This window comes from Saccopteryx leptura, chromosome 9 (genome assembly GCF_036850995.1).
Source record: "Saccopteryx leptura isolate mSacLep1 chromosome 9, mSacLep1_pri_phased_curated, whole genome shotgun sequence".
NCBI classification, from domain to species: Eukaryota; Metazoa; Chordata; class Mammalia; order Chiroptera; family Emballonuridae; genus Saccopteryx; species Saccopteryx leptura.
Window position 1 is genome coordinate 13,500,864 of NC_089511.1, and position 25,472 is coordinate 13,526,335.

Consider the following 25,472-nt stretch of genomic DNA (forward strand, 5'->3'; position numbering starts at 1 on the left):
AATAGGTGTTCGATACAGACACCACGTGCAGCACTAAAGGGATCAAGAACGTAAGGAAGGGGGAGCCTCAGGAAAAACAGGGCCCATAGACACAGTATTCGGAGCCCCCACCGCCCAAGCCCTGCACCTGAAATATCCCAAGGCATCCGACTCCCCAGAACCCTTTTTCAGAAGCGCAGGAGGGGAGGCTGCTCTTGGATTTGTGGACTGCTTCTACCACTTGCTGCCTGTTCAAGAGCATACCCCTGCCCTCAGAAAGAATCCTCAGCTCCCATCCGCACATGGTCCTGCTCCCTGATGGACACAGACATTTCAGTGACATCTGTCACTGATCAGTGCGGATCAAAACCTGCCGTGAACGACCTGGGAAATGAAAGACGGAGCAAGAAGTGTTGTTTCTCAGTGGAAAACTGGGTGCTCCAGAGAGGACCGGCTTTTCATTCAGTGATCTTTGGCGGCACAGCCCCTTCCTCATCAGAGCACATCTGCAGTGCAACTGGGCTCAGCAGACCTCTTTGTCAAATATCCTGTGGGCTCCAAATGCCATCCTGTATGCAACTAAGCCTCTGAATGCTACCAACTCTCACTAATGTAGCAGGCCCGTGCTCATCTTCGCTGCTGTAACCAACACAACCTAATGATCAGGTCACTGAGAGCAAAACCACTTCGGTTTTTCTATTTTGCTTCCGAGCAAAGACAGAGCATTTTATCATGTCATTGATTTACATTGCATATTTTTCTGAAAGGGTAATTTTACCACTTTAACAGAAATGTTCAGTGGGAGACAGTTTATTCAAAAGGGCAGTTATATACAATCCTACGGAAATTCCCAAGTTAGTACGTTTTGCAAAAGGATGGTAATTATGGCTATAAAAATGTAATTATCTATTGTACTAAATGTGAAACTTGGTTGTATACAAAGATGAGTTTATTTTTACTCCAATACTTGTTTTCATAATAACAACAACAACAACAAAACCCACTCCAGTGATTGAAGGAATTTTTATATTATAACGTGCTCTAGATAAGGAAGAATATTTTTAATGCCTAAAGTCTTCAGAAGAGAATGTGTCTAAAGAAATCGATAAAACACCATTTATTAGTTTAGGGGTTCAAGAGCAGGAACATGCCAAGTGTCTGATTGGGTGGTAAGTTCTCTACCACGTCCAGATGCTCTGTGCACTTGGAAGCCGGGGTATTGTTAAACCTGATTTTGAGAGCCAATAACCATAACTTTAATCACGCTAACTGAGCTGCAGCAGAACAAATTATTTTGTTGCGAGCATGTGCCTTCTGGTTTCTTTGTTATGACCTGACACTCCAGTAGTTCATTCAGAAAGGAAGTCGTGGTTGGAAGTCATAGTTGCCATACAACTCCTTACAAGGCATACACTTTCTTGAATATTTTAATAGAAGATACTCTGTGAACTTTTGCTCAAACTGTCTAAAAATTGTCAAAACACCCTGAACACCTTCTTGGCATCTGTTAACTGACTGCAAGCCATGGAGCATGGAAAATGCATGCATCTATTGATAGATTACAAGTCATCTGTGAACCTTGGGAAATTGTATTTGTCTCCAGTTTTGTAAGAATTTCAGTGTCTGCTGAACAGCAAATCTTACTGAAAGGATAGGGTTTGATGCTTTAAAGAGAAGAGACTAGTCTTTATTAATCACCTGTAGCATGGATTTTCAACCTTTTTCATCTTATGGCCACACATAAACTAGTTACTAAAATTCTGCTGCACACCAAAAAAAATATAATTTTTGCCGACTGAAAAAAAAATAGGTATAATTATGGTTCATTCACACTGTGTTTTGTTGTGTTGGCTATTGTCAAATTTTTTATTTGACAGTCTATGGGAAAAGAGGTCAGTGCCCCTGATTAAAATAGGTATTGCATGTTTTAAAAATTCTTGTGGCACACTGGTTGAAAATCACTGACCTATTGTAAGCCGTACCCATCATGTTCATTAATTCACAGAATTTTCAACATGTTATAATTAAATTATTGGAATTATTTCTGTTCTACAATTAGAAATTTTAGGCTTTAAGAAGTTAGAGAGTTTAGATCATATACTTAGAAAGTGACAAATTGGGCCTTCAAACTCTTATCTATCTTTTCTCACAAATGCATATATTTTCCTCTAAAGTCTACTGCTACCCACAGACATAAATTCATTTACAACAGTTGCTTGTCTTTTTTTTTTTTTTTTTTTTTTTTTAGTGTGTGTGGGTGTGAGAGAGAGAAGGACAGGCAGGGACAGACAGACAGGAAGGGAGAGAGATGGGAAGCATCAACTCATAGTTGCGGTACCTTAGTTGTTCATTGATTGCTTTCTCATATGTGCCTTGACTGGCAGCTCCAGCTAAGCCAGTGACCCCTTGCTCAAGCCAGCGACCTTGGGCTCAAACCAGCGACCATGGGTTCATGTGTATGATCCCACACTCAAGCCATCAACTCTGAACTCAAGCTGGTGAGTCCATGCTCAAGCCAGTGACCTTGGGGTTTCAAACCTGGGTCTTCAGTGTCCCCGGGCAGGCCAATGCTCTGTCCTCTGCACCACTGTCTAATCAGGCAACAACAATTGCTCGTCTTGTGGAGTTTTTCTTTCCACTGTTGACGAAAGGCTATTCTGTAAAGAGAACCCTACATTGCACTTGTACATTAAGAGATGCACTTTTTGTTTTTGTGACCTTTAATATTCACAAGTGTTTAGTTAGTCTGTGTCCATATGACCACACCATTTTCTTCCTGTGCGTTATTCAGGGCAGAAATTAGTAATTCCATTGCATGGGTGCTTTTTCTGACTCTCGTTGTACAGAAATGGCTTCCCCAGCGTTGCACTGGGTTAACACGATGGGCATGGGCATACTGCTGGTTGGGAAGCTTGGTGAAAATGAGAACCTCAGAACAAAGCATCAGACCAAAAACAAGGATGAATACGATAGTCCCTCATTTTGACACAGAACAAGCACCAGGGGTCAAAGTTGAATTTCAAATAGGACAAGCGTGGTAATATTCTGTGACAGCTCCCCATTTGACCCACAGAGACAAATACAGCCACTCCTGTGACCCATCATGAGAATTTGTGAGCTTTTGGGATGGGTCCCTTTATCTTGGGTCAGCGGGCGTGGGATTGTCCATCTATTATACAAGTGAAGAACTTCCTTTGCTTTAGGTCACGACAAAGGGGGTCAGAAGTGACATAGAGTATCTCAAAAATTGTTTTCACCTTCATTTGAGCTTTCCATTCCAGAATAGAGTGGCTCATTTTCCTAGTTCACACTAATATCATTAAACACTGTAATTGCAAACCAAGTGACTCTGGCAGTCGCTAATCTGTTACATCAGTTCCCCATAAACAGAACAGATGGAAACAGGTGCACGCTCACAGGCCCCCGTATTTTTCTCTGTTAGCAGGCATAAGCACGCGTGGAACTTGTGATTCCTTATTTCACTCCCTCCTGGATCTTAGCCAGAGACTTAGCTCTAGTGCTACCCCAGGACCAGAGGTTCCTATGTCTGCACGGGGACTTGCTCTGGGCAGAATGGGGTCAGAACCTCAGGGAAGGGGAGCTGGGGTGGGGTGTATTGATGGTTAAGGCCATGCTGACTACCTTGCTTTTACTCTTTCTGACCTCCTAGACTCCCTGCAGTCTTTTTATAGTTAACCCCAGGTAGTTCATTCGGATGCCCTGCACCGTTTGAATAGTTTTCACTTAGAAACAACTCGGCTGGCATTTTTGTCTCAGGGATGCTTAGGGCGTAGGGTGTTCTGAGGAGCTAGCTTGACCTCCTTTGTAAAACTATTGACCAGCATCAAAATGTCAACCTGTATCTCCTTTATTTCAGACTCGGGAGCGGAGTGCCACGTCCTTCCTGACCGAGCCGAAAGGGGTGGAAGAAGCTCAGTAGCCAAAATAAAGAAGAATATGTGAATAGAAATGAAAACAGTGCAGTAAGGAAATCGATGAATTTATCTCTGCCCAGAGGTCATTACTGGGGTGGGGGATGTGTGTGTGGGTGGGGGGGGGGGAGGCTATCTCTTCTATTATATAAGAAAAGAAACTTAACTTTGTACTTAACCCTTGTCCTTTGTAGGGTTCCCATTTCTCTAAAAGTAAGTGCAATCTCTATAACTGAAGTGGACTGTAGAATTTGCTTAGTTTTTTGTTTTGACTTATTTTATTTTCTAAAATCATAATTGTCTAAAGCCACAGTAAACTTTTGTCATGGCTTGAACCCATTAAATGTCCCTGTCTCCCATGCCAGAATATGAATTTTTTTATATCTCCGCTTAATAATATATATTATTTGGAAACATTCCCATGGCCTGGGAGGTTTGGTAAAGTTTTAAATAGTATATGCTCTCATAGAATGGCAATCCTTTCCTTCTTAACAAGTTTATCAACTTTTCATTTTTCATTCATGGTGTGGATGCTTGATCCATACCTATTTCCCTCACTTGACCCTCAACATCACAAAATCTAAAAACTTATCTTCCGCTCATCTCTGTAAGACAAAGTTTTGTGCTACTAGACAAAAAAAAAAATTGTTTTAAATAATATTTCTAAATAAAAGTTTAAATGAATAATGTACTTTAACTTCTCTGAGCCATGATTTACTCATTTCTAAAATGGTATGTTGCTGCTTTATATCTGCTGGGGATTTAAATGAAACAAAATGAAGCAAAGCCTGTCCAAGGAGAGTGATTACTCAATGAACATGCCTCGGCTTCGTCTATGAAAGTTGTCTCTTTCAAGAAGAGTTGTCTCTGGCAGAGTTCCTGTGCAAATAGAGTGTAAACCAGGATCACTGAAGAATTTACTACAGAGTACCTTCTATTACTACTTGATAAACATTGCAATGTTACATATATTTTAAAAAAAATTGGCCCTGTTTGGCTCAGCAGTAGAGCATTGGCCCAGCGTGTAGAAGTCCTAGTTTCAATTCCCAATTAGAGCACACAGGAGAATTGACCAATTGCTTCTCAACCCTTCCCCCATCTATCTCTCTTTCTCCTTCTCCCACAGCCATGGCTCAAAAGGTTTGAGCAAGTTGGCTCCAGGTGCTAAGGATGGCTCCATGGTCTTGCCTCAGGCGCTAAAATAGCTCAGTTGCCAAGCAATGGTTGAGCAGAGCATCACCCTGTAGGGGGCTTGTCAGGTGGATCATAGTAGGAGCACATGTGGGAGTCTGTCTGTCTGCTTCCCTGCCTCCACTTAATAAAAAAATTTTTAATTGCCTCCCTTCACATATTTCTTCAGGTAATAATTAAAGCAATGTTTGGTATTTCTAAGTAGTTGTTATTTCTATCCAAGAAGAGAAAGTAAATAAATGTGTATGTTGTTTTTCCTGACACAGAGTAACTAACAGAAAAAAAGAAATGTTCCCTTCAGTTCCTAATGTCTGGGGTCTCACAGAAGAATTGTCATCTTTGCCCTTCCCATCATCTATACCAGTTTATAAGAAAGGATTTCAAAATTACCTTCAATTGTACATTGCCGGATGTAGTCTAACCCATGGACATGTCCTTTGCTGTAGAAATGTAACTATACACTTGACTTTTTAGTAATATAAATACATAATCGTAACCTTTATGTACAATATTTTAGCCTTGAAAACCCAGCCTCTCTCCCTCTTCAGCCCTTTTTTTGAAAAGTAGCACAAAAGTTATTATCCATATAAATACTGATTTCTAGTTACTTCTACAATGCACAGAACTCCTTTAAAAACAAAAAACAAAAACCATGCCCTATTGAATGGCCTTGCGAGGCACTTGGGAGATTCTTTTATTTTCTTTGTGAAAAGTTTCAGCAAATACTTTAGTTCTTACAAAAGCGAATAGATGAAAATCAAGAGTGAAGAAATGAACGTTCATGATAAAATGGGAGTTTAGAAAACCATCAAGTATTTCATATTATAGCTTGGCTAAGTCAAGCTTAAAAAACAGAATGTTTAGTCTTGAGTTAAGAAAATGATAATTTTTACGAGACATGCATTATCCTAATGCTGGACTTGCCACTCTGGAAATAAAACCATTGGGCTGGGAGAGGAAAGTTTGGAGGAGCCTTCAGCTGTGTGAATCGAGGGTCATCCTATTCAAAGAAAGCACCAGTGAAAGGCTTTTCCCTGCAGGAGAAATTTCCACATGTAGCAAGGAGACAACTCCTCAGGTTTGGGCTAGAGACTTCACTGTAGCTCAGACAAGCCACAGCGGTGGAAAGCGGAAGACCCCATACAGGAACATAGCACATGGCCTTGAGTAGTAAGGACATCAGTTGTCCCATCAGCTGATAGCCCAAGAATCCTTCCTCTCTTTACAGACACAGCTATGACTTGGAGCCTGACTGATGTCTTAACTCTTAAGGTTCTCACATGATCCTTAGCCTCTAAGGACAAAGAAAGGATGGTAGAGGTAAGGCACTGAAACTATGTCTTTGGCCCTGGCTGGTGGCTCAGTGGATAGAGAGTTGGCCTGGTGTATGGATGTCCTGGGTTTGATTTCTGGTCAGGGTACACAGAGAATTGACCATCTGCTTCTGTCCCACTCCCTCTCCCCCTTTTTTCCCTTTTCCCCTTCCACAGCCAGTGGCTCAGTTGGTTTGAGCATGGCCCCAGGAACTGATGATAGCTTTGCTGAAGTGCATCAGCCTCAGGCACTAAAAATAGTTCAGTACTTGAGCATCAGCCTCAGATGGGGTTGCTGGATGGATCTGGTTGAGGTGCATGTGGGAGTCTGCTTCACTGTCTCCCCTCCCTCCACCTTAAAAAAAAACTATATTTTTATCAATTGATCAGGTAGTCAGTTTAATAGAATTTGGTGGGAAAAAAAAAAGTATTTTTGCTTTACTTGTACAGAGTGATATGGAACAGTTCTGAAGCATGGCAGCGTTTATTCCACACCATAGTTGGCAAAGTTTCTTTTTAATTTCTTTCCTTTTACAGGTAAAACTGTGGATGTAAGTACTTGAGATCACTGGGGAAATCAGTGGGGAAGTATCAACAGAGATTTTGTGTCAGTTTCAGCATCATAGTGACTTGGTCAGCTGCACTCAAAGGAAGTTAAAATTATGCACGATTTTGAAAATGTGATTTTGTTATATTGTTGAAGGTGTTACTTATCAGGAAGGAAGATTTTTTTTTTCTCTTCCTTTATCACAGTGACTGATTTTTGCACCAGCATCTTGTACCTGATATCTTATTTTCACAAGTCCCAGCCTTTCTACACATCCTCTGATAGATCGTCAATGTTCATCGGGTCCTACATTATGTGTGATCAGCATTCTTCTGCTCTTATTTCATTCATCAAGAGCCCTTGCACTTAAGACCTTGTAACATGGCTGTCAAAGTGTGTCAAACATTCGTGGAAATCAAAGCCAAAAATATGCATTTAGAACCGATGGCCATGTGACTGACAAGAACCTAGGCATCCAGGGGCGCATCAGTTTCAACTTCCGCCAGCGGAAGTTGATTATGAACACTTCACCGGAGATCTGAGAAGGTAAAAACGATGACACGGAAATTCTTCACAGAGTGATGAAATTCCATTATGACTATGAAGAGAAGGGGTCCATTCATCTGAGAGGAATGACTTATTTAAAAAGGAAATTAAATATGCTATACATAGATCCTGGCCAGATACCTCAGTTGGTTTGAGGGTCATCTTGATACACAAAAATTGAGGGTTTGAAAAAAAAAAATTTGAGGGTTTGATCCCTAGTCAGGGCACATACCAGACTCAACCAATGAGTACATAAATAAGTGGAACAACAAATTGATGTTTCTCTCTCTCTCTCTCTTGCCCTTTCTTTCTCTCTTTAAAAATCAATAAATATAAATTTTACTATAAAATATGCTATATATACATGTTTGTATTAGTAGATATATTTAATTTTTTTTATTTACCGATTTTATAGAGAGAGGTATAGGAGGAGAGATAGAAACATTATGTATTTCTTTCTGTCTCTTTACTAGGAATTGAACTGGCAACCTCTGCTCTTCAGGATGAAGCTTTAATCAACCAAGCAATCCATCCAAGGCAGTAGATACATTTCTTAAAAATGTAATTCATAGGGTAGATGTTATACCATTTATTGTAGCTGGTTTTCCTTATTAGCTTCAGAAGCACTTTTCAGAGAATTCTGTATATAACAATGACACTCTTTTGGAATGCACTGGCATACTCAATCTTAGATTTAAAAAAAAAGTGAAAAAAATTGGGAAGCCTCAGTGTCCTTTCCCACAGGGTGTTTTACGATGCTACATTCTAGCATTACAGCAAAGGAAACCCCTGGCTTCTTGGCTCTTCAGGATTATGAAGTCACAGTGCTTGCTTTCATTGCAAAAGGTGAAATGCGATGAATTGTTTACTTTAATTACAATGGATTATCTGCTTTATTTGTAAAAGAGGGCATTCAGGAGATTGTCGTGTATAATATCAGAGGGCCTCGCAGTGGTAATCCAGTCAGCCAACACAACTGGGTCTTGACACTGTGGTCAGTAGGGAGATATTATGATGGAGAAGAGAGAGCCAAAAATGATTGAATCCCTTTTCCTGGTATTAGGCATTTATCTTCCGATTGCCTTCAAGCCATAGGACAGGGACACAAATGGGCGGGGAATTTAGAGGTGCGGAAGGACTTCCAGGCCAGTTTACCTGAGGACACATCTGCCTAAGACCAGGTGTGCACAGTATACATGGCCCTTAAATGTAAGAAATTCAACACATATTTTGTCATTCTGGTTGTTGGCTTTATCTTGTGTCATAAGTGACTCATCACATTTTTAGCAGCTTCCCCAGGCAAGGTTCTTTGGAGACATTTTTAAAATTTAATTTCACAATCCAGACTATTATTACCATTCTAGAGAACAAATGAAAGGAGGCTTTGAGAGATCAAATATTTCTCCCAAAGTTAGCTCTTAAAGGGAAGAGCCAGGAACCCAAAATTTATTGTTCCAATGTCTGTATTTATTACTTTGTATTGCTGCCTATTTCTTTCTTTTACTGTTAATCATTTTAAGTTCGAAGTTAAAAGAATTATAGAGGCACAAAACACTTCAAAAATAGCACATAGAGTTCTCTGAGTGCCCCCAATGGTCACATCTTAAATAACTTCTCAATAGCCAAGCCATGAAGTTGATATTGGTGTGATATTCTTGACTAGAGTATAGACGTTCATCAGTTACTGTTCTTTTAAATTAATTTATATAGATGTATATTTAAGGAAACAATATTACAACATTAGGACTTTATATAAGGAACCAGCCTAGCACAAGAAAATTACAAGTTATTCACAGGTTAAGTCCTGCTGTAACACGTACACCGCACACTCAAAATGAATTTTCATTACAAGTGTGATTTCAGAGCCTTAAGAAAAGCAGGTCTTAACAAGTTGGGATCATGTGACATTAAATAGAAATCGTCCCCTCACGGATCCAATTTTCTCTTGAGAGCCAGTGTTCAGTACATGGTTTAATATCAAGTGGTCAGTGTCGGGCTTGTTTTATCTCCGAGTAACAAAGTTCAGAAAGAAATATAAAAATCAATCAAAATGAAAATACAGTGAAATAAAAGATGTGGAGGCGGATGTATGTTTCTGAGTAGATTCTCCGAGCCCTGCACAGCTGAGTAGCAAACCCTTCAGGGTTTTGTGCCTCATGGTGGAAGCCTCAGCATGAATTAAAGGAAGTTAGAATGACTCCTTTTCTTCTCTCTCAATAGCCCCGCCCAACAGAATTAAGCATTTAAAAAAAAAAAAGTTTTCCTAGAATGGAAAAAATAGAGCCACTCAATTGACCTGGGGAGAATATGTCTGTATAAATACATATTATTATTTTCCAAAATAATAAAAGAAAAAATAATCACTCAGGCCACAAGGAAAGAATAAAATAAACAAGGGCATAGACATTGTGTGTGTGCAGCATTGGTTGTTTGCTATAGGATTTCTGCTATGGACAGATCCCTATTAATCAGTAGGTAATGTTTTTTAGGAAATACTTTCAAAGAAATTGGCCCATAATGATAGCACTTGGAGGAAATGGGAGGTTTATAAAGCATGGCTTACCCATTGGGAATTTTTTGAAGGACTGAGCAGATATGTGGAGAAGTGAAAGTTCACTATATTGTCATCAATAAGGCTTAATAAGCTATTGATTTTTTTTTTCAGGAAAACAAGTCAGAAAGAAATGGGGAGAGTGGATCCTCTGAGGGGGGGACACTATTTCAGCCACCTATCTCTGGTTTTCAGCATTTTCTTTTTCTCCATGTAACTGTTTCATGTTTCTGATATCAGTGTTTTTCCTTCTTTGCTTCTATCCTTCCTTCTCTTCTCCCTTCCTTCATTTTGTCAGTTCTCCTGCACACACACAAAAAAAAGATTTTACTCATAGCCCTGAGCATAGATACTCCTTTGCTTGAACCTGTCTATTCCTCTTAATTATGTAGGTGACAGTCTGGGCAGATTGCACTGTGTCTTCTCGGGAGTGAGCATAGTGCTGAGCACACCGTTCAGCTGTAGCAAAAAACGTGTAAGCAGATGAATCTATAACAAGAATAAAGCAAGGATCAGGAAACCTCATGTTTCCTCTAATATGCTCTGTTGGCATCTGGAGCCCAATGGGGAGGTTCCTCCTGGGGCTGTGTGGGTGGGGGATATGGTTTCCCATCTAGGCTACCATGGTCTTGTTTTATAGCTGCTTCTTACTCTTCTTGTTCTACTTCTTCTTTCTCTTTTCTTCTTCTTCTTTCTCTTCCTCCTCCTCCTCCTCCTCCTCCTCTTCCTCCTCCTCCTTCTTTTTTCAAATGACAGGAGGAGAGATAGAGAGACAAACTCCCATATGCACCCTAACTGGGATCCACCCAGCAACCCCTGTCTGGGATCATACTCGCCACAGAGCGACTTTTAGTGCCTGAGGCAGTAGCTCCACAGAGCAATCCTCAGTGCCCAGGGCTGATGCACTCAAATCAATCGAGCCATGGCTGCAAGAGGAGAAAAAAGAAAAAAGAGAAAAGAGAAAGAGGGGGAGGGGTAAGAAGAAGATGGTTGCTTCTCCTGTGTGCCCTGACCAGGAATTGAACCTGGGACATCCACACACAAGGCCAACACTCTACCACTGAGCCAACAGGCCAGGGCCAAATATATGCTTCTTAACAGTATGGAATATTAGCAATATAAACTAGAATTGGGCAAACTATCCTAGTAATTATTTGGAGGAATTCATATAAAGTGTATTAATTCCTTGACCTTAGCAAAATTAACTTGATAATAATTTTTAAGATGGGAGTTAGAGAAAAATACTTTAAAATAAACATCCTGGCTGATTCATATGTACCATGAAGTTTGGTTGTCAGTAATCTAAAAATTCTGAAATTGCAAGCTCTGTTGGGTTTGTGACAACTGACTTCCTAACATCCCAGATGGGTTTGTTTATTTAATGTAGAGCTCCCTTTTAATTCTGGAGTCTGCTGGTCCTGCTGCTGTCTTCATGAAAGATTGTCACAGGACAGTTCATCAGGGGCTTTGGAAGTCCTTATCCAGCTTAAGTCTGTTAGGAAACAACTTCCTGAAAATTCCTTACTCTGGATCTCTTGGGAGATTTTGCAAATATCAGTCAAATTCTCTCATTTGTTACTTAACTTTTCCAGGGATCTGTTTTCTTATCTGTAAGGTGCTGATCCTCTAAGACTAGAAGAAAGATGAAAACAAAATTCAGGTTTGAAGATTGTGGCACTTAGAAATCCCTCAATAAATGTTAGTAACAGTCTCCTTTTATAATAACGGAAGTTGTTCTTTAAATCCATTTCATTGAAAAGCAACAATAATAGTCAACGAAAAGAACAAGTTCTGCACTGTGAGAAAAATGTAGTCATTTTCCAAAGCAGCTAACTCTTTGGTATAAATATGTGCATATATAATAGTATATCACCATATATTTAAGTACATATATGCATTCATAATTATATGTACATATGACTATTTGTAGTTTCTACTTATTAACACCAAGTACACATATTAATACCAAGTACAGGAAGAGTTAATTCCCACACACACGACATTGACTAGAAATCTCATATCCCTGGGGAGTTTGTGAAGCTCAGGTACAGAGATAAATTATCATGTAGTTTTATAGATACGCAGTGATGAATGAGGTCGTAAACACAGGAAGCTGGCTTAGACATAATTATCTGTGTTAGAATTCTGGCGGGATTACTTCTTAACTGTGGAATCTTGGAAAAATTTACCTAACTTCTCTGTGACTGTTTTCTACTCTAGAGACAGGGATAATAATCAATTTGCCTGAGTGTGTTGTGTAAAGTACTTGGACAAATATTACCCAAAACATCGTAGGTGCCAGCGCACAGCTTTCATTAGGAAAGCACTTAGCCGACTCTGTGCTGTAAAGAAAGCACGTAATAGGGTGTTACCAGCTGAACTGTGTTCCCGCAAATTTCATATATTGCCATCCTAACTCTTCGTAACTCAGAATGGGACTGTATTCAGAGCTGTGATACTGATGCAATGTGACTGGTGTCCTTACAAGAAAGCAAGGATCTGGACACAGAAAAAGACACCAGGAAGGTGAGCGCACAGTGAGGAAGCAGCCATCTATTGTACAAGCCGAGGGGAGAGTCTTCAGAAGAAACCAGCTGATACCTTGATATTGGACTCCTAACAGCCAGGACTGTGAACAGATCTCTCATGGTCTGATTTACATAGTATAAAGAATGCTATTTAAAACTTATCTGCTTTTTTTTTTATTTTAAGAGAGAGAGAGAGAGGCAGGGAGAGAGAGACAGGGAGACAGGAACAGTGAGCTGCTTCTGTATGTGCCCTGACCAGGGATTAAACCAGCAACTTCTGCGCGTCAGGACGGTGCTCCAACCAAGCGAGCTATCTGGCCGGGGCTGCTGCCTTTAATCACAGTGACTTCAAGCCCATACTTTCTCTGACACACACCACTGACTTCAACTGTGATCTAGGAAGGAGATTCTCCTAGTCACCCTCTTGTTGGGTAGTTCTGGAAAAGTCACTACTCAGACTCTTGTGTTCTGTGTCAGCACGGGACCGATCCGATTTCTGGACAGACCTTTCTCTGCACGAGGAGTCCAAGCCCCTGTGTCTTCACCATCAGGGCTCCCTAAGAGAGAGGGCATAGACTTCCTTCTCACGTTTCATGTTTTGTTCTCAGATGTCGCTGGACCCTGTTATGTGCACTGCTCAAATTCTGAACACTCTGACTGTCAGAAGAGGAATAGATAGATGCGCTTTCTCTGAGAACTCTGCGTACTTTCTCTTCCTCGCCTCTACTTCCCTTTCACCCACTCTCCTGCCAGTCTCACTTCTTCGTGCAGTAAATAGCATCATCGCCACACCTACAGTGATTAGAAATCCCCACGGGCTTGAGTCACGTGCTGGAGAGAATACGCGACTTGAACCATCAGTGTTGTCTTAGAGCTATGTGTTTGCCCGGTGAATCAGACAAGGTCTTTTGCTTCTTGTAACCTACTTTTTCTTCTGTAAAATGGACACAAGGGGACATCCCAGGGAAGTTGTAAGAATCCAGTGAGTTCAGAGACATAAAAATAAAAAAGACACTCTGATTACTGGCTGGACTGCACTTCTACCACTGAAATTTCAATACTTGAGGTAAATGTGGGTTCGATCCCCGGTCAGGGCATGTACAATCTCAACCAATGAATGCTTAAATAAGTGGAACAGCAGATTGATGTTCCCACTTTCTCTCTCTTCTTTCCTCTCTCTTTAAAATCAATAAATAAAATAAAAATCAAACCTTAAGTTAGAAAAAAGTATTCACATCAGAGGAAGTTCACTGATGTTGCATTTCTAAGGGTGTTTGCTAGCCACATGTGAGGGGGCTGGAGTTACTGAGATTGTATATGAGATCGTAAAGGATCAGTTAAAGGAGTTAACATATATCCAGTGCTTGCCATGTGCCAGACACTGTGTGAGTCCCTTGTCATACTGTACCTAATTTAATTCTCACAACAACCGTAAAAGACAAACACTACTAATTTATTTCTCATTTATAGAGGAAGTTATTGAGCACAAAGAGACAAATAAGGAGAGATATAATTGCTGAATCCTAGAAATGTGATATTGGTTGCTAAAATAATTTTTTCACCTTAGACGCTGGATCTCATTTTTCAAATTTCTATTCTCACCTCTTGGGAACCTTTCCTAATTCTCAGCCATCTTTTAAGTTAGATTCTCCCTAATCTGTCTTCCTTCAACACTACGCATATTTGTATTTTAACACTGGTTAAGATGAACATGCTTATGACAGGGAAAGTCAAAATTCCCTGGCTTGAACAACATGGGAATTGACTTCTATCACGTAATCTCACATAAAATCGATTAATGAGCTTCATGACCATCGGGACCTGCATTCTTACACATTGCGGCTTTGTAGTTCTACACGTGTCACCTCATAGTCCAAGATGGCCCCCCAAGCTCCAGCCATCACATCTGCATTCCAGGAACCAGTAAGGAGGATAAGATCAAGAAAAGTGGGCTACTTCTTCACAAGGACAATTTGCAGGAATTTCACACAAAACTACCTGTACTAATTTAACTGAAAGTAGTTCCAAGGCCATACCTCACTACACAGAGGAACAGGAGATGTAATTGAATTCCTAGTTTTCACTCTCCTAGGTAAGTATCAAGGGTTCCTTTACTAAGAAGAGGAGAGAAATGGATTTTGAGAAACAAACAGCGGTCTGTGTTGGAATCACTGGCGTAGGTCCTAGCAGCATATATGATATTTATACGTCCTTTGCTCCTAGGTTGGCTTCATGTATTTATTTGTATATTTATTCACTTAAAAAGTGTATATTTCAGCATCAGTGCTAACTCTCACACTTTATTTGCAGTGTGGCAGAAGAGCATAAATTTCAGAATAGTAAGCGAAATGCAATGAATTCCTTCCAGATCTTGATAACCGTGAATTTCCCCTGCAATTCCGGTGCCTTTGGGCTGTTTCTGGCACAAGATACACATTCAAATCCTGGTATTAATTAAGTGAAGGAAAACGTCGGGAGCAACACAGAAATTTCTAGACAACAGTCAAGACGTCTATCCGATCTACAGAACGAGAGCCCGTCCTAAAGGCAGATGCCTTGGGTTTAATGTCTACCTCTGCCACTTACTGCAAGACCTTGGGAAAATTACTCAACTTTCTCTATTATGGTAATAATAATTGCTGTTCCTCATAGCGTCTTGGGGGATCTAATTAGATGACAGGTGGCGGGCGAATGAAAGAGTATAAAACACACTGGGAACACTCGATAAATTTCATCTTTTTCTAGGATAAAGTATTTCTCGGTCTCTTTTTTATCCTGTTCTTTCATCTCAGACTCACAGATCAATTCTATTGAGCCCAGTCCTAACCCATCAGTGACAGAGTAACGATAACCCTCTTTAGGCTACAGGTAAAATATATTTGCAGTGGGACGAGGACACAAGTACTACCCTGTTCCCTGTGCTGTCACCGTGGCCAATGGCTTAGTTAAAAATGTCCACCCGAAACAGATGCTGTTGGCAAAGACAGTGATATTTTTCTGCTCATGTTAAAGCTGTTTCCCAGCTGCAAATTATGATGGTTATAACCCATTTATAAAATGGGGTAGTTTGGTATCAGGTAGCATGATTCCTTCAAATGTGTTCTTCTTTTTCCAGGTTGCTGCAGCTACTTGGGGTCTTTTGTGGTTCCATATACGCTTTTGGAATATTTGTTCTAGTTCTGTGAAATACACCATTGGTATCTTGATGGGAATTGTGTTGAATCTATAAATTGCATTGGGTAGTCTGGATACTTTAATGATGTTAATTCTTCCTATCCATGAACACAGTACATGCTTCCAGTTATTTGTATCTCCTTCAATTTCTTTCTGCAGTGTCTTACACTTTTCTGAGTGCCGATCTTTTACATTCTTGGTTAAATTTATTCCTAGGTAATTTATTATTTTTTTGATGCAAGGCCATAGTAATCAAAATGTCATGGTACTGGCATAAAAACAGATATAGATCAATGGAACATAATAAAGAGCCCAGATATAAACCCACACCTTTGTGGTCAATGAATATTTGACAAAGGAGGCAAGAACAAACAATTGATAGTCTATTCAATGGTGATGGGAAAATTGAACAAGTATGTGCAAAAAAACCACCCAAAACAAACAAAAAAAAATAATCTTTTGCAAAAGACTAAACTCAAAGTGAATTAAAGACTTAAATGTTATACTCAAAACCATAAAAATCCTAGAGGAAGACAGTAAAATCTCAGACATTCCTCATAGCAATATTTTTTTCTGATATATCACCTCAGACAAAGGAAACAAGAGAAAAAATAAACAAATATGACTACATCAAACTAAAAAGTTTTCGCATAGCAAAGGAAACCATCAACAAAATAGCCCACCGAATGGGAGAACATATTCACTAATGATACATCTGATAAGGGGCTACTACCCCAAATTTATGAAGAACTTATAGATTTCAACACCAAGAAAAAATCCAATTTAAAAACGGGCAAAGGACTTGAATAGATACTTCTCCAAAGAGGACATACAAATGGCCAACAGACATATGAAAAGATGTTCTAAGTTGCTAATCATCAGAGAAATGCAAATTAAAACCACAATGAGATATCACTTCATACTTTTCAGAATGGCTATTATCTATAAATGAACAATAAACAAGTGTTGTTGAGGATGTGGAGATAAGGGAACCCTTGTGCATTGTCGGTGGGAATGCAGATTGGTACAGTTTCATCAAAAAATTAAAATATGAAGCTACCTTATGACTCAGCAATTCCACTCCTGGGACTCTATCCAAAGAAACCCAAAACACTAATTCAAGAGAACATATGCACCCCTATGTGCATTGCAGCATGATTTACAATAGTCAAGATTTGGAAGCAGCTCAAGTGTCCATCATTATATAAGCGAATAAAAAGCTGTGGTACACAATTTCTTCAGCCATGGAAAAGAAGAAAATCTTACCTTTTGCAACAGCAAGGATCGACCTGGAGAGTATGATGCTAAGTGAAATAAGCCAGTCAGAGAAAGACAACTGCCACATGATTTCACTTATATGTGGAACCTAATGAACAAAATAAAATAGACACAGACAGAGTACAAACTGACAGCTGTCAGACTGTAGGGCATTGGGGGTCTGGGTGAAAAAGGTGAAAGAATTAAGCAAAAAGAAAATAGAGAGACAACAGAATGGTGATTACTGGAGGGAAGGGGGGTGGGGGAGGTGAGAGAGGGTAAAAGGGGGATGAATGGTGATGGAGGAGACTAGACTTTGGGTAGTGAATATACAATACAATATACAGATGATGTATTACAGAATGGTACACCTGATAGCTATATAATTTTATTAACCAATGTCACCCCAATACATTTAATAAATAATAAATAGTTCAGTGAGAAGGAAAATAATACTAGGCAGATTATAGGGAAGTATATAATGAATAGAATACTATCAAATTTTTAAAGTTTTACTTAACATTGGAAATCCGGGACCCTGAAAGTCTTTCACAAAAATCACATTCTCTTGTTTCCTCCTTCCTTTTCTTCTTAAAAGAATTTTTGATTTGTGTGTGTGTGTGTGTGGGGGGGGGAGTGGGGGGAATAGAAGTAATTAGTCCCACAAAACAGAGTTATAAAGAAAATCGGCCAGCTCAATGTTTTTCCACTAAAAACATGCAAGAAAGTAGGAAGAGAGATGGACCTCCACGTGTTGGCAGGGAGAAAAGCAGTGGTGCATGTTGGGTACACGCATCTGGATTGACAGCCATAGTGGGTCAGAGTCCAGGCTGTGAAGCAGTGGTGCATGTTGGGTACACGCATCTGGATTGACAGCCATAGTGGGTCAGAGTCCAGGCTGTGAGGCTGAGAAGCCGGGGCTCATCTGGGTTCCATTACTTACTCACTGAGTAGTTCGAAAAAGTTAATTTATCTATGACTATCCAGCCCAGGCATGGCCCACATACGGCCCGCGGGCCGGATCCAGCCCGCGTAATGAGTTTCTGCAGCCCGCGGTTAAATTTTTAATATTCTCCGCTACTTTAAAATCTCAGCTACTCAGAAGCGAAAGCGTCTTTGATTATTGGAAATCAAGACATTTAAGAAGATAGTGATACACGGAAAAGAATTCCACGTGTGACTAATCTAGGGTTAACTTCCAATAATTGGTTGAATGGATTCGCGATACTTCTTTATGTTTTAAAAAATATTCCATTATAAAGATTTACAACTCTTGTACTCGTCTGTACTCGATATGAACTGTTTGACGTTTTGCGGCGATGTGAAACCCACATTCTTTTAGGCGGAGTTTGCCTGTGTGCACCCAAGGTCAAACAATTTGTTATTTTTGTGGTCAAGTGTGCTGAGTCAAGTGGCATTGTAGCATAGACAATAGCTGCAGTTGATAACTGAAAACGTGTCCAGGCTGTTTGTAAAACAAAATAATTGTTTTATTTGCAATATAACCCCTTCAAGCTCATTCTATTGATTAAATATTGTTTTGATTGATTATGATACAGTTTGGATATTTATATGGTATATAATTATATTTTTATTAAAAAATATTTTATTAAAATATTGTATATTAAAAATTTTATTCACTCACATTTATTCATAAACAAATTACATAATAAAATTTTGTTTACTTAAACGAATCATCTTTGTATTTAACATTTTTAAATTTTAATATTTTGTCTGGCTGGTGAAAAAAGTTTTCTTTCTAATCTGGCCCAAGGGCAAAAACTGTTGGCTACGCCTGACCTAGCCCATAAAGGTGTGATAGGTATTCAGAACAATTATTCCACGTCTAAAGCATACCATGTACTAAAAATAAAATAAGCTCTGACCTGTGGTGGCGCAGTAGATACAGCGTCGACCTGGAATGCTGAGGTTGCTGGTTCAAAATCCTGGACTTCAGGCCCTGTCCGGTTGGCTCAGAGGTAGAGCATCGGCCTGGCATGTGGGGGACCCGGGTTCAATTCCCAGCCAGGGCACACAGGAGAAGCACCCATTTGCTTCTCCACCCCCCCCTCCTTCCTCTCTGTCTCTCTCTTCCCCTCCCGCAGCCAAGGCTCCATTGGAGCAAAGATGGCCCAGGCGCTGGGGATGGCTCCTTGGCCTCTGCCCCAGGTGCTAGAGTGGCTCTGGTCGCGGCAGAGCGACGCCCCGGAGGGGCAGAGCATCGCCCCCTGGTGGGCAGAGCATCGCCCCTGGTGGGCGTGCCGGGTGGATCCCGGTCGGGCGCATGCGGGAGTCTGTCTGACTGTCTCTCCCTGCCATTTCCAGCTTCAGAAAAATACAAAAAAAAAACAAAAACAAAACAAAATCCTGGACTTCCCTGGTCAAGGCACCTATGGGAGTTGATGCTTCCTGCTCTCCCCCCCTTCTCTCTCTCTCTCTCTCTCTCTCTCTCTCTCTTCTCTAAAATGAATAAAAATGATTAAGAAAAAAAAGTATTTAACAAAAAGAAGTTCAGAAAGTCTCAGACAAACTAACAAATAATTGCTTAGGCTCCAGACATTTTCATTTAATTGTCAGATCTTGCCAAGTAATTTGAAAATATAGCCATATTTAAAAAGCACTGTAATAAGGAATCTCAGCTCTTAAAATGTAGCATGCATCAAATTTACCAGGAGGGCTTATTAAATCACAGACTTCCAGGCCTAGCTCCCAGAGTTTCCGATTCAGCTGGTGTTGAGCTGTGCCTGAGAATTCGGCGTGAGCCCGCACATAGGTAATGTGGGTGGTGTTGGTCTGAGACCTGGACTTTGAGAACCACTGTTCTAGACCCTACCGCTTTCACTAAGACTTGGGTTTTTTTCTGAAGTGATTGCTTAAGTTTCCGCTTTGACTGCTCCCATGGCTTCCAGCTATTCGCAGGTAGACATAAACCCTATGACAGTTACAACTGAAGAGAAACCTACAACTTCGCAATAGTGCCAAGTAGCCAAACTTTCCTACGAGTGCTTCTCCTCTATCCGGCTGCCAAACCCGTTGCTCTGGAGAAAGAATGAAATTAAGCAAAGACATTTTGGGCAAACTTTTCCCTGAGCCCTGGAAGACCTTCTTCATCTTGGCTAGTGAGGTGACATCCCTCTGCCCTTGAGATACGGTTGGTGTCACATTATTCACAACAATCCTGGCTTTTGTATGAAGGACAGCACAAACCGTGGTCTGTCTGGCGGAGGCCATTGTGACGGTGAGGCGCCCAGTGAGCAGAGATTGGCAGAGGATTTTTCTCAGTATGCGTCCTGCCCGCTTGGAGGACGATGGTTCGGGAAGAGGGATGAAGCTGACCCCTGCACGAGCTCTCGGGAAGAAATAAACAGGTCCGTCATGAACGGTTTGCAGAGCACTTAGGGTTGTTTTCTTTTTACTTGATGGAAACGACTTAGGAATGGAGACAGTTCAGTTATACTAAAATATTTCCTTACCTGGCTTCACTAAAAACTCTGAAGTGATGACTCCAAGCTTTGAAAAAAACTAAATTTGACTTTGTGCCGTTGGTAGTGACCAGCATTTATTTACATGTGGATGTTCTGTATAATAAATTTGGAGAAGTGATATACACGTAAGATTAAAACTAGGTGTCCCTGAGAAACAAAACCATAAAACTCAACATGTCGTTGCACAGCTCTGAATCCCTACTTCTGCTCTTTAAACAATGGCAGTAATGACAATAACTGGGCTACCAAGATTGAGAGATAAGAACAAAACAAGCCCTTATCATGTATTATATTGTATATAATATGCAATGCCATTTATCAAGAGTTTATTTTTATATAGGACAGTTGTAATCTACATAAGCAAGTCATCTCAATTTCATCTAATATCAGTAGTAAGGTATAATACAGACAGTATTTTCTAATACATTAAGCCAGTATGTAAGAGGTTGTTTTGGGAATGACATGGGTTTTGTCTCTAATTATTGAGCTGTTAGGGAACAAAATAGCTTTCTTTTTAAGCATGGAGCTGGGAGGGTCGTGTACTGATTAGTCAATAAGCGACTCAAAGTGAGCAAGGCACACAGGGGAGTGGAGCTCAGAGAGAGTTGTCAGAAAGGGCTTCCATGCCAAGAGGCTCGTCTTTCTAATGTGATAATTACTATTTACTTTATAGGCTTGCACATGACATACCACCACGGACACCTATTCTCATTCTGCTTGTATATTAACCTCACTTTTCAATTCTTTATGGACCCTGGGCAAAGACTGTTTTCCTCTTCATAGCATCCATAGACAAGCGCGTTCAAGTTTGTTTCGGAAGACATTAAACGCCAAGCTATTCCCACATTTTAGAAGGACCTTGCATGAGAATGTTGATAGAAGCTGTTAGGCAGCCCTGTCCTAAGAGAGAAACGAAAGTGTGGGTTTGGTGTCATTTGATCAGATGAACTAATAGGATGGACATGAAACGCTGCTACAGAGGCGCTTGGTACAGGAGAAGGACCAGAGAGAACTGGGATACCCACATCTGCCATCTTCCAGCCCAGTGGATTTGGGTGAGTTCCTGAACCTGCCTGTTTCTCGGGTTCTTCGTCTACAAAATGTAAATCCCAACCCATTTATTGCTTTATGCCCGCTCCCTGTATGTGTTTTTTGAATCACTCACGTGAAAGAAGGGAAGGAAAAGAAAAAAGAAGTAGGAGGAAAAAAAGGGAAAGATAGAGAATATGAATGGTAGTGTAGTCGGACAAAGATACATATTACGTAGAGACAACTGGAATATTTTAAAGGACTTGGTAGCAGTATCCAGGAGTTTTCATTACCACACCCATGACTTGTACTTGGAATTTCATGTTTTGGCCTCCCTACACGATGTCCCTTAAAGCTGTCCCACGGACTGTCATAAAAGCAAGGACAGGGGCCATTAATTGAGTGCCTACGCTATTCCAAGGATGCCATTCAATTGTGCTTCATCAACACAACAACCTTATGAGGTAGGCGCTTTTGGCCTCCTATTTGCCAAAAGGAACCCAAGGTTCACAGAGTTGATGTGAAATTCCTGGGGTCACAGGATTGGCGAAATGAAACTCCACAAGTGTCAACCAGTCTAGCTTCAAAGCCTGTGGAGTGACTCCCATAGTTCTCTGTGCTGCCCCTGCCATGTCTGGAATATCAAAAAATAATTCAGCAGACCATGACAATAGGTCATCTCGATATCTTACAATAGTGTATACCAGGAAGAAACAGATACATCCACACAAAAATGTGTACCACACAAGATTTTAGAACTTGTTTTAAAATGTTTTATGAGGCCCTGGCCGGTTGGCTCAGTGGTAGAGCGTCGGCCTCGTGTGCAGGAGTCCCAGGTTCAATTTCCGGCCAGGGCACACAGGAGAAGTGCCCATCTGCTTCTCCACCCCTCCCCCTCTCCTTCCTCTCTGTCTCTCTCTTCCCCTCCCACAGCCAAGACTCCATTGGAGCAAAGTTGGCCCGGGCACTGAGAATGGCTCTGTGACCTCTGCCTCAGGCGCTAGAATGGCTCTGGTTGCAACAGAGTGATGCCCCAGATGGGCAGAGCATCGCCCCCTGGTGGGCATGCCGGTGGATCCCGGTCGGGCGCATGTGGGAGTCTGTCTGACTGCCTCCCCATTTCTAATTTCAGGAAAAAAAAAAGTCTATGAAAGAGCGTGTTCCTCATACTAACCCAGAGTTCCTTTCCAATGGAACCAGTTGCAGAAAGTTTATAGATCTGGTGACATACTAGGCAATTAAGTCCTCAAAGAGCCTAGAAAGAATGCGGAAGTTTTCAAAAATAATTTCCACCGTGGCAGAAATGCAAATTGGCTGAAGTTACGATGTCACTCAGAAAGTTTGCGAGTCTTTTAAAGAATGACATTAAGCAGTGACAGACAATTGACAGGGACAGCCACTTTAACGGAGCTTGACAGAAGGACTGGGAAATCTTAAGAAGAGAGAGAAATAAAAAATCCAGTAAGAGATATGCATAATGAGGAATTGTTTTCTTCCTGTTCTTTTCCTTGCTGTATTTTTAGGTATGCCAATAGATGTCCTTTTCCAATTTTCAATGCAATAACCTGCTTTTATAGGTATCTCGGAAGATCTCAAATAGTAATTACGGCTTTGCATTTCAACAGAACACCTTAATGAAATAAAACAGAGTGTATAAGATAGAACATATGGTGCCATCGGTAGAATAGTGCTGAGAGTTTGGAGGGAGAGTGGAGGTGACTGCATCCTTTCTGTATCTACAATATGCTCAAAATAAAGAGCTTTTTTTTTTTTTTTTTTTTTGAAAGCTTTGAAGTTGGAAAACTTATAATGGGTTTCTCATCATAAAGCTAAAAAAAGGTGGATTTGCTTGTGACTAAATGATACTAGGACCTTAGATCTGGGAAGAAAATCCTGCTGGTAAAATTTATAAGCATGTCACCTGATGTGCTTATGGGCCAAAAGGCTTACTCAGCGAGGAAATGTCAGAACGTGGACGGAAACTCAAGTCCCTGTCTGTCCTGCTCCATGTCACTGTCACTCGTTCAAAGGAGTGCGCCTTCCAACAGAGATGCGATGTTCCTCCCCTCACTTTCTGAGCCATGTAATAGTTCCATATATAGATAGTACTATTCGGTATATTTAAACTACTTGTGCATTGTTTAAACAGTTATAAGGATGGCACTTACATATAGTTATAACTATATTACTTGAACTATATGCAATTCAATTGATACTGTTGGGATACATAAAACCCATTTTCGTTCAATGGAGCTGAAGTTTGCTGAGCACTTGGCACGTGGCAATCACTTTGCTGGGTGTCAGGACACAGAGAATAAGTTTCACTCCTGCCCTCCTCAGAGCCCCATTACTAAACAGTACATATTCTTGTCTTACGATGATGCCTTCTAGAACCTTAACTGTTACCTTCAGTTGACTTTAAAAATGTACCATAATAAAAATAAAATTAAAAAAAAACACAAAAAACAGCCAACGTTCGACCAGAGGATTTCTGTTCTATATTTGGTAGTGAGCTGCTAGGTTAACAGGTGTTCCAACCAGGTACACACTGTCTCGTTCACCTTAACATCCAACAATCCATTCTGAAGACACGTTCCACGAACCACAGACTCAAGGACGCTCAAGGAGTGTTCATTTTCTGCTTTCTAGTATGAAGACCTGGGTCGGGGGTTACAAGAAGCAAAGAAAATTCCTGCTCACCTTCAAAGACTGCCTGGATCTGAAAGTAAAATAAAACCCAAGCCACAAATAGGCTTTCTAAATAGTCCACGGTGAGAGTAAGAAGGAAGGAAGGGAGCTCGCAGAAAGGTGTTCATACTTCGATTCCCTGGACATGTCTCTCCCTGATTTGTAAGGAACACAGTGGCTAGCGGGGTGATCGCGCCCACAGAAGATTTGGTCCTTTTGCTGCTCAACACTGTTTCCATTCACAGGGTAAGAAAACAAGACCTGCCACATCTGATAAAACCACAGAAGAAGAACTGCATGTGGATATGAGCTCACATCTCTTTTTCATCTATGTTTCCTATTCTGCCCTACAAGTTTATGAGACAGAGGACTAGATAAAGTAGACTCCGGTTGTACAAGTATGGTTCTAATTTCAGGTTTCCTAGCAACCAGCTCTGAGACCTTGGGTAAGTCATTTTTCTGGACCTCTTTCATTCGAGGACAAATAGTAGTAATAATGCTACTTAGAGTATCCTCATTTTTTGAACCCTAAATAAAGAAATACAATCTGAAAACAATACAAAGTGTTTGAAAATAAGGCTACTTTGGAAAAATCTAAGAAAGGTTATTGTACACATACTTCACACGGCTATAATATTGGTAAAGTCAACAATCATACAGTTATTCATTAAAAGAGCAATAGATTATAATGAGTAAAGCAATGAAATCATAGAGGTAATGTGTTTTGCTAAAAGATCAGAGCTGCACTTAAAAGCAGTTTTTCACCCTGGCCGGTTGGCTCAGTGGTAGAGTGTTAGGCTGGCGTGCAGGAGTCCTGGGTTCGATTCCTGGCCAGGGCACACAGGAGAAGTGCCCATCTGCTTCTCCACCCCTCCCCCTCTCCTTCCTCTCTGTCTCTCTCTTCCCCTCCTGCAGCCGAGGTACCATTGGAGCAAAGTTGGCCTGGGCGCTGAGGATGGCTTCATGGCCTCTGCCTCAGGTGCTAGAATGACTCTGGTCACAACAGAGCAACCCCCTAGATGGGCAGAGCATTGCCCCCTGGTGGGCATGCCAGGTGGATCCCGGTCGGGCGCATGTGGGAGTCTGTCTGACTGCCTCCCCGTTTCCAACCTCAGAAAAATACAAAAATAAATAAATAATAAAAATAAAAAATAAATGAAAATTTAAAAAGCAGTTTTTCCGAGTAAGAGTTTAACTGTTGGCTCTATTACTTCCAAACCATGTGACCCTGGACAAATATACAGACAAAATC

General features: G+C 40.7%; 2 non-coding genes across 2 annotated transcripts; one reads left to right on the top strand and one right to left on the bottom strand.

Annotated features, from left to right (window-relative positions):
- Positions 1 to 11,063: 11,063 nt before the first annotated feature.
- TRNAT-UGU (transfer RNA threonine (anticodon UGU)) lies at positions 11,064 to 11,139 on the bottom strand. Its single transcript has one exon. It is a non-coding gene; the product is annotated as a tRNA-Thr (tRNA).
- An 11,174-nt stretch (positions 11,140 to 22,313) lies between these two features.
- TRNAT-CGU (transfer RNA threonine (anticodon CGU)) lies at positions 22,314 to 22,389 on the top strand. Its single transcript has one exon. It is a non-coding gene; the product is annotated as a tRNA-Thr (tRNA).
- The last annotated feature ends 3,083 nt before the right edge of the window (positions 22,390 to 25,472 follow it).